This window comes from Dipodomys spectabilis, unplaced genomic scaffold, assembly GCF_019054845.1.
Source record: "Dipodomys spectabilis isolate Male_0828 unplaced genomic scaffold, ASM1905484v1 ptg000421l, whole genome shotgun sequence".
Classification (NCBI taxonomy): Eukaryota; Metazoa; Chordata; class Mammalia; order Rodentia; family Heteromyidae; genus Dipodomys; species Dipodomys spectabilis.
Window position 1 is genome coordinate 398761 of NW_024871098.1, and position 11082 is coordinate 409842.

Sequence of the window (11082 nt, forward strand, 5' to 3'; positions counted from 1 at the left end):
AATGGCTGAGAATGTATTCCTATGGCTTTGGAAAGTGGTTTGTGATTATTTTATTTTACATGGGATAATATTTTCTACTACCTATGAGTTTTGGAAAAAGAAGAAAACTAAAATTTACTACTGTAGAGGAATATGATAGAGAAAGAAGACATATTTTATGTTTGTCAAATCTCTGATGAGTACCCATATTCAAGACTTAAAGTCATATTTCTTACTATGTTAGACAGATAGGGAAAACATAAAACACCATATGATAGGGCAACTATTCATGGCTTTTTAAAAAGTATTTTTTATGTGATGAAATTTACTTTATTAGCTAATGTTTTGGTTTGAAATATGGGAGGCTGGTCTATTTAACAAATTTTCGAAAGCACCTACTGAAAAACACAAATGGTGAGGGGTCCTATTTCTACACTTTAATGAATGGTTGAACCTCTTTGGCATTAGTGCTGGGTAAATAAATCAACTTTATTTTAACTTGCTCCCTACACTTGAAAAAGTAGTAACGTCACTAAATATCATCTACTTGTAAAGTGTTATTTTGGCAAATGTGTTTTTAAAAAGTTTATTTGAAAAGGAATATACTTTCAGGAGATTAAATGTAGGTTATCATTGGTTTGAGAATGACAACCTTTTTACACTACAGAACCAAGTTTGACTGAAGTACTAGTGTTTTGAAGCAATAAGGTTCTTCTCAATCAATGTTTTTTCTGAATTATATTTGAACTGTATGACAAATATTCCTAGCATTGGTAGATCAATTATGGATCTATCTTTCCAGGAACTATTTTTTGGCCTGATGATGCTGGACTGAAATCATTCATTAATGATTAGAAGATGGGTATTACAAATCATTTTGTGACATTTGTGGTCTTGTTCACTCCTATGGGATGGTCATCTGAAAATAGAAAATTTGAATTACTGTACTTTCACATTTTGTGATTTCATATTGCATTTTAAGTTGCCTTGCATTTCCCAAGTGTTTAGTGCTAATTCCTGCATTTTAAGGAATTGGGCCCCTGAAATATAGGAAATGAGAAATTAAGATGGGTCTTCAATTACTTTCTGTTGGTATGTTGCATGGGCCTCGGTGAGATCTCTTGCCCTAGTTATTTGATGATGCAGGTAACTGGGACCTGGGATCCTAGGACCCGTGGATCCTGTGGAAGAATAATACCTTTTAGACATCATATCAGCAAAATTTGAGTATAATCAGTAGGAATGCTTCAGAAATATGGAGAAAAACAGTTTGGGACCAGCGAGTTAAAACAATAAACAGAGCAGCAGAGTAAAATCCCTTATAGATTAAAGAAAACAACATTGTTTTTTTTACCATGTGAATTCAGAAACCAAGAACAATTAGAAGGTATCACAAGTTTATACTGAAAACATTGCATTGATACTTTTTATATTCTAGTATATATTCTAATCCTGATTATTTATATTCCAATCTATTTATTGTAATAAATATCAATTAATTTGTCAAATTATAAATTAATTCCAGTAAGATTCACTGTGTGAAATATAAAATCAGCACATAAATATAAAATGTATAAGTATATATAACATAAGAAAATGCTTTGCATTGTTCTCTTGTGGTTAAGGTAACAAAGGCAACTGTTTTAAAATATTATTCCATTACCTCTACCTCAGTGTTTGGTAGAATTAAACTTAAAGCTTTACCATTCGGAGATGTACAGCCTAGAGGCAAGAGGAAACACTGTGATTAAAACATTACCAATTTAAGGCCTAATAACAAGGAGAAACATATGGACTTCTCCTGGAGCCTCCTGAGTAGATAGGATTACAGGCATGAGCCATCAGCGCCTGGCTTAGTCTGAACAGTTCTGTCTGAACTGTTCATCACTTTATGATCCTTTGTAACTAAGATTAGTTTTGCTCCAATAAGACAATCTATGCTGTCAGGGTAAGATATTCTGGTAGGTCTGTTCTTACATGGAGCAAGGGTAAAGGGTCAGGCAGACATTTGTGCCAGTAAGACCTCATTTGGGAAATTTTAAGCTGCAGAAGTTTAGAAGTAGCTCTTAAGCAAGGCTTACTTTGAATCCATTAGCTCCACAAAGCTAAATCAGTTAAAAAATAAGTACTTGAAAATCCATCACCTTTGGACCTAGCTATGAAGGCTTCAAAGTATGATCAAATTTCAAATGAAAAAGATTTAAAATAGTTATTGACCAAAAATTGCAAATGTGAGCAATTGAACAAACAATATAAGTTTTTTCCACCATATACAGAATTTTGCAGAAATAAGATGAATAGCAAATTTGGGAACAATAGGTTTCCTGGTTGCAAATAGGCAACCAAGGATATATGCCTATCTTAAGTTTGCATCATTAACTACCTAAATTTACAAGATACTACATGCTTCAGCAGCATGTCTACCTGAATTACAATACAGAGATTAACATGGCTTTTGCACAAGGATGATATGAAAATTTGTGAAGTATTCCATATTTTTCATTCTTCAGATGCAAGAAATGAAAAACAGTTATGAAAAAGTTGATTACAAATATACAAGTGTAATAATACATATAATTCATAGAAATAAAAGTTAGTTTGACATGAGTGAATTCAATCTTCACCTTTTTAGAAAGGCCTTTATATAGCATAACCTTTATAAAACTTTTGAAATAAGATAACATTGTCATTTTATCCCAAAGAAATAAAATTCTATAAGGACCTAGAAATTAAAGGAATCTTAAACTGTTCCTATATGGAACGCAATCTGAAAGAACACATTTATTAATGGACCTATATATTATAATATAATGTTGAATTCAAAGTATTATATCTAGGAGAGAAAGAAATAGATTATGGACATTATACAAACAGAATATAAATATTTTAAAATATACTTTTTTCAGACAAGCACCAGAAATATCTTTAGTTTCTCTACTACTCATTTCAACAGATAAGTTAAAATTATTTCTGATTTAAAAAAATCACAAACTCTATAGATATCATTATTGATGTATACAAACAACTCGAATATATTTTGACATCAAAGTCAGGCAATTCACTTGGAAGAATACCATGGAATCCATGAATTTCTAAAGTAAAATATTGCTGTTGCTTGTTATTGTGAAAATATTTTGTATGGACACATGGGATGGACTGGCAATTTTGAAATTTAAGAAACTTAATGGAAACATTAGGACTTAAGAGAATAATTTGTACAGCTTTCCACAACTTCAAAGAGGTAGTGATACATACTTATCTTTTTGGTAATATCAAATGCAGTTTCTTCTAAGTTGTGCTTCAGATCTGGTTTGATATAATGGTTCAACAGAAGGAGATCCAGCGTATCTTTGCTATATCTATACCCAGCAGCAAGGCGGTCAAGAGGCCATTAGTTTGGCCACTGGTGTCTGCATCATGATGAAATAAAGAAGCCACTCTGGTATTATTCCATGTATAAGTACTGTGCAAGGATATCCAGCCTTTCACAGTTATTCCATGAATATCTGCTTTGAGCCACCAACTCATGGATAATGTCTAAGTGTCCACAGTAGGCTTCTAGATGAAGAGGTGTATATTCATCGTTATTCCGGTGAATTTTCTGCATCTGTTTTTTCACTATTATTTATTTTCTCTTTTTTCATTTTTACTATTCTAAATTATTCTAACTGGAGAGTAGAGATTTGGTAGAGAGCAGAGGAAAGATTTTCCTCTGTATTCAAAGGGACAAACTGAAAATGAGGACCAGTGGTGTCTTCATGTCCAGCTTATTCTAGGAATGAGAAAATAGGAAATAATGCCTTATATGTAAATGAATTGGGAAATGACAGAGCAGAAAGTGAAATGATGTGAAAAATTATAAAAGCGAAATAAATTAGGATAACTATGGAGTAATCATATTACCTATGAGAACCATGAGAAGGAATTAGGAAGAGAGAGACAGATGTGAAATGATATTGCTAGCCACAAAATCCATTCCTCTGATCAAATTATAGAACAAATAATTTTTATTTTTAAAAGAGATGGAAATAGAATTTATGATCAGATGTCTCCATTGTTTTTAATTATAATTTTCTTATCTTAAATACTTGTACAAGGGAATTTCCATTCAACAAATCAGTTTTTTAATATAATGGATCTTTATATAACTTTTCCACAACCTTCCAAACTTCATCCCACTTTAATTTTTTTTTTTTTTTTGTCAGTCGTGGGGCTTGAACTCTGGGCCTAGGCGTTGTCCCTCAGCTCTTCAACTCAAGGCGAGCGCTCTACCACTTGAGCTACAGCGCCACTTCTTGAGCTACAGCGCAACTTCCACTTTAATTTTTTCTAGTTTTATACAGTTGCATTGAATATTATACCTTCACTCTCTTCCTCCATAACTCTCTCTATTCCTTCCTTTTGACTTCCACTCACATCGTCCAAATGATAGTTTCCTGCTATTAATTTTGTTGGAGTAAAGTTCAATTTTATAAGAAATTACACCTTTGAAATACTCGTTTGCAAATCGCATGGTTTGGTTAATATTTTTGTGTAAACTTGTATAAATTTCTAGCTTCCAAATATGAGACAGAACATGGGTCCTTTGTGTGTCTGGCTCTGACTTTGTTCACTTAATAAATTTTTAGATCTATCCATTTCTTTGCAAATAATGTAACAGTCTTAAAAATGGATAGGTGCAATCCAATTTTGTATATGAGCCACACTTTCTCCAACCATCACTCCGCCAAAGGGCATCTGGGCTGTTTCCGTAACTTGGCTACCGTGAATTGTGCAGCAGTGAACATGCTTGTGAAAGTGATTTTACTGTAACCTTTTGGAAGAATTCATCACTACCTTTATGGGAGCAATCCCCTAGCCAGTTTTCCAGAATAAGCACATCCCTCCTTTCATCTTCATCACAATGTATTGCAAGTCCTCAAAAACACACTTCTCCCTACAGGTCTCAATAAGCTAAAACCACATTGTGCCCATATTCTTTCAATACTCTTTTTTCATAATTGTACATATAATTCAGTGAGAACCTTCTATATACTTTCCTAATATGGGAATGAGGGACATGACAAAGTAAAAGTAAGAAATATGCAAGTTAATTAGCTATTATGATGTTTAAAATCATTTTCAGCTCTAATTCATAGCCTCACATAACATTATTTTAATCTTTATTTGATTACTTCATCTAACCCGTAAATTATAACAGGTGAGTTAAAAGCAAAGGCAAAAAGTGTTGTTTGATTTTGACACTCATGTGTGAGGTTGCACAATATGGGCTAATAGATGGATTGGAATTAATACCTCTTATCCATTTTGTTAGCGTAGAGATGGTTTTCCCAAACTGATTCTCGCAATTCATATTCCATTAAACATCAAGAAACATGTGATAATTTCCTTTGTTTTGATCCTTATTAACTTTTGTTTCCATTTTATTTTATAATGGATAATTTCATAAATCTACTGTAGATACAAAAATATGTTAAAATATTTCTATCCGTATGCATTGATATATACATACACACATATATTACACAGGTTATAATGATAATGTACAACTTCAGTAACTGTACAATTTACTAAATTATGAAAACTATAGACAGCTCATGCCTGGCATCCTGGTTACTCGGGAGGCTGTGATCTGACTATCATGGTTTGAAGCCATCCTGGGCAAGAATGTCTAGCATCCTCTTATCACCAAACAACCAACAGAAAATCAGAATTGGAACTGTGGCTCAAAGTAGTAGAGTGGTAGTCTTGAGAGAAAAATCTCAGGGACATCATCCAGGCTCTTAGTTCAAGAAGTACAATCTACCTAAAAAAATCTATTTAATTTACACCTGTGTAAGTAAAGTATTTCCATCACCCAAATGTACAACCATGCTCATTTGCAAGGTAACTCTGTTTTGTCTGAAGTACCATAAAACATTTTCACTTAAGTTGAAAGTATCGCACGATGGGTTCATTCTATCTCTCTCATGCATTTTTCCACTCAAATACTCAAATCTTTCAATTATTCCAATTATTTAAAATCATAGCTTTTTACATAATACCCAAATATTAGAGTTTGAATTGAGTGTGTAGTGTCCCCTAAATGGGTGTTCTTACCACTTTGTCATGTCCCCAGCCCTAAATCATCCTGATTATTTTTCAGATACTTGTGTATGACCTTGGGCTCAGTCCATGTTATATTATTCTTCCTGGAATTTAGAATAACAGGTACATGGCATTGTGTACAGATATTTCTGTCCAGTCTGGGCTTTAACATCTATCCTCACAAGAGTAGTCTCCCATGTAGTCAGGATTTTCATAAGCTTGTCATAGCTGATGTTTTTTTTTTTTTTTAAATCTTTGCATTTCCTGCAAGTTCATGAGTACTGAATTAATTTGTTTTCTTGGGTTGTTTTGTTTCATTTGAATATATGTGTTGAGTTGTTCCTACATTTCCTTTTGTTTCTTTCAAAAAAGTTCTTACCTAAAGTGCTGAGAAACCAATTCTTATTTTTCACGATAGTCAATGTGAACATGATTTGTTCCAAAGCAATTTCAGTAATATTTAAACACCTTCATACCTATGGATGGTATATAAATGATAAGTGCTGTGAAGAGTCTTTTTATTTTTACAGCAGTCTTTGTTATACACAGACAGCTCATGAAATATATGAAGATAATAAAACTACAGATAATAGCAAGGAGAAGAAAAACTTATTATTAATTGTTTGACAGAAGCTTCCCTTCTAGTGAAAGAAATATGTTGCTTGATGCAGGATTTCACAAAATTATATAGCTTGGAGGGAGCTAAACAATCATCTAATTCTACAGAATTGAGGGAGAAGAATCAAATTCCTGAATAGTTTACATTTGGGTCAAATAAAAGCATGCTTCCAAAAAGATAGTTGAGTTTAGAGAAACACGATGAGTTGTATATAAATAGGTGCTTAGTTGATTTTGTTAATTTGTAAACTAATACAGGGAAATAGAGTACAGCAAGGTAAAAAAAGAACTTTGCATTGAAATACTCATGTGTGTGTGTGTGTGTGTGTGTATGTGTGTGTACACATGCATGTGTTTACACACATGCCCATGTGCAAGTGCTCATTCATTCATTCATCATGCTTAAGCTTCTGTGACCAAGGATAGAGGTTTACCACTTGAGCCATTGTTCTACTTCTGGTTTTTCAGAGATAATCGCATGTATTTTCATGATTGGACTGGCTTTGAATAGTGGTCTTCATATCTCAGCCTCCAGAGTAGCTAGCTAAGCTTATTCAGCCTCCAAGTAGCTAGTTAAAATTAGGCCTGTCCTCTACGCTTCACTGCTCTTTTATTCTTGTCCTGAGGTGTTCACATGCCTAAGTCATATATATGTCTAGTTGCTTTAAGAAATACTCTTACTGCTTGGCACCAGGGGCTCCCATCTGAACTCTTAACTACTGAGGAAACTTGAGAACAGAACCCATGCCAAAAGATTAGTAGAAATTTTTCTCAATCTATAGCTGGGTGCATTGGATCATTTCCACCCTCCTGCACTATCTATAGGTTGAGGTTGGAAGGACTGCAGAATCCAGGCCAGCCAAGGTAGGAATCTAGGCAAGTTGGTGTGCAACTCTTATGCCATTGATAATGGGGAGGCTAAAAAGACAGATCAGGTTCATGTTCTTGTGGAAAGGGAACCCCTATGCTAAAATTAATCACTGATATGACACCAGTCTAACAAAAACAATACCCCAAGATGAACACAATTTCCCACAACCAAAATAAGTATATACTTAAACATCCAAAAACTTAGTACAATCTGCTCTTTACTCTAATATCAGCTTCATCTAATTATCATATGATGAATAATTTCTTCATTAAAGTTATTATATATTTAAAAAGACCTAGAAAATTCTTTCTCACTTATTCAGTGCAAACGAATGGCAAATTGCCTCATTTCTTACATATTTGACTACCACTATAAATTCATCTTATGATTATTATTAGTAGTAAATATTCTGATTTATTACTTTACTTTGTAACAGTTTTTAAACTTTTGGCTTCTCTGCTGAATTTGAACTATTTAAATAGTATCATCAAATTATATTACTTGGGTACTTAGGCCAGTTTTTTAAAAGTTTTTAACCAATGGTTTCTAGTAATTCTGTTTTTTTTTTTTTTTTTTTGGTGGGGGATCTGGGGGGACCTGAACTCTGGGCCTGGGCACTGTTCCTCAAGGCTAGTTCAAAGCTAGCACTCCACCACTTGAGCCACAGTGCAATTTCCGGCTTTTTTTTTCTGTTTATGTGATGCTGAGGAAACGAACTCAGGGCCTCAAGCATGCAAGGCAAGAGCTCTACCACTGAGTCACCTTCCTAGCTCTCTACGAATTCTTAATTGGTATATTATTTAGTTTATTTTTAATTTCAATTTAATTTTATTGTAAAGGTAATGTACAGAGGGGATACAGTTACATAAATAAGGTAATGAGTACATTTATTATGGAAAGAACGTTGTTATCTTTTCCATTGATTTTTTTGCACACTCAAAAAAAAACTACTGATACTTTTCCTGTCGCTATTGTCCAATGGGTACTTTTCTTTCTTTGTTAATGCATTTTTTATTATAAAACTGATATACAGAGGGCTTACAGTTACTTAAGTTACTTCATTTAATTTTCTAAATTTCAAATTTTGAACTTAATTATTTTCGTTTCTTTAGGCCAATTCTTTTTTCAGAGTTGTAGGATTAGTTAATTTAGTTTTGCATAATTTTAACACATGTAAATTATTCAGGCATATATTTTGCTTTCAAAATAGTTAACATGTGAATATTTAAAAATTATTTTCTTAAATTTTATATGGTTGGTGAATTTAAATATATTTATTTTCTTATAGTTCTAAACATATTTGTCCAGGTAACAAATACTGTATTTTCAAGAATCACATACTTTATTAAAAAGGCTTCATTACATGGTCACTTTTTGGAAATATTTATACTTGAATTAAAAAAAAACAAACTGAGCTTGGCATAGTGATTTGTGGTTTCCATTTTTTAACTATGGTGGGAAGTGTACATAAGGTTTGTAATTCAGGAGAGACTGGGAAACTATGAGAACTTATCATAAAATTTCCAGAGTGAAATGATTAGAGATATAGCCATCCCTAGCAAGATATAGAGCACCTGGTTATCATATTCTAAATCTTGAGTTAAAACACCAGTAACATCAATCTTTTGTCAAAATAAAAGGATACATGTTTCAAAATGTTTATTATTTAAAACTTGTTTGAAAATTTCACATGTCTTTTATATCTTAATTTTCAATTTACTTAATCTATAAGAATCCAATTATCTTATGAATATTTTATTTCTACTAAACTTTTAAATAGTATGAGCAATATTATGATTTTATATATTAAAGTACTTTTATTGTTTGTGATAATTTCCTCTGTTTAATATGATAATAACAATATTCCAAATATGTGCATGTGGTGTGTGTGTGTGTGTGTGTGTTTATGTGGGTTTTTTCTGTGTGTACTTTGTAATGCTTGGGAGATCACACAATTGCTTCACATATGTTAGGCCAATGTTTTACCACTGAACTATACTGTCTAGTTGTAATACAAATTGTATTTAAGTTATGACTTTTAAATTTTCATTGCTAGTATGCTTTTTCAAAATTATATATGATAAAATGTGATCCATCTTCTATCCACTTTAGCAATTGTTATTGATATTCTTTCTCTTATTTCTTTTAAAATTAATTATATTCCTATTGAAAATTTTTTACATTGTAACAGCTATATACAATGCTTTATTTTCTATTTTATTTTTCCCATGTTATCGGACTTTCAGTCCAAACTATCAGGTGGATTAAAAACAAACTAGATTCAGGACAGTTTATTTTTCTCCTTCTCTTCTCTGAAGTCTTTCTGTTTTTGAAACAATACCAATGACATACAGCTCCTATGTGGTCCACCATTCTTCCCCCCCCCCCTTCTGCAGTACAGCTCAAGTAGTTATCATTCAACTTTATTATGCTATAATGTTATCTAAATCTTAACTCATTCCTAAATTAATTTTAGTTGCTTTGAGCAATCTCTAAAGACATTTTTCTATACATAATATCAGGGGTTTGTGTTTTCACAAGTTGGGAAATATGAGTGACTATCAAACATCTAGATATCTCTGTAGAATATTGGTTCACCAGCTCAACAATCTCGTATGTAAATTCAAGGAATACAAGTCAGTCAGAGAAATCTTGTAAAATGGTGTAGCTTGAGCCTTCATACTAGCTTTGAATCATATTACCATGTTTAGTGAAGATAACATAGTTCTACTATAAGAACAGACACATAGAAGAAGGTAACAGATTTGTCAAAAATAAATTCTTAGTTTTATGGTCCACAGATTTTGAAAAGGATGCTATGACTTTATGAAATAAAAACAGAATCTTAAATGGTTGTATTGGCACTATTGCCTCTCTAGATTTAAAGAATGATCTTAGACTACTACCTCAGTACTTTGTTTGTTTGTTTGTATCCCGGTCATGGGGTTTGAACTCTGGGCATGGGCGCTGTCCGTGTGCTCTTCAGCTCAAGGTGAGCACTCTACCTCTTTGAGCAACAGCAAAACTTCCGGTTTTCTAGTGGTTTATTGGAGATAAGAATCTCATGGACTTTCCAGCCAGGGCTGGCTTTAAACCACGATCCTCAGATCTCAGCCTCCTGAGTAGCTAGGACTACAGGCTTGAGCCACCGGCACTTGGCCTACCTCAATCCTTATAAAGAATGATTATCAAACTAAATGTTAGATGTAAAAACCTATAAAACATAAATGTAAAAATTCATGACATTGGATCAGTAAGGTTTCTAAAAATTTGACATGGAAAACATTAGTTGCTAAAGAAAAGCAAGAACTTGATTATATCAAGTGATAACCTTTCATAATTCAAAGGCCACTAAAACAGAAATGAAACCATATCCAACAGATAGAGGGCACATATTTGTTAATGCTACAATGATTCTGAAACTTAAGTATTTTTATATCTTCTAATTCTATATAAATTTTTTCCTGAATATGATATTTCTTTAAATAACATGTTGAAATTAATAGTCAATAGGAGGAGCATATGAA

The 11082-nt window shown here is 32.7% G+C and overlaps 1 pseudogene; it reads left to right on the top strand.

The window, feature by feature from the left end:
- The first annotated feature begins 2382 nt into the window (after positions 1 to 2382).
- On the top strand, positions 2383 to 2479 carry LOC122097306 (annotated as a pseudogene).
- Positions 2480 to 11082: the final 8603 nt, after the last annotated feature.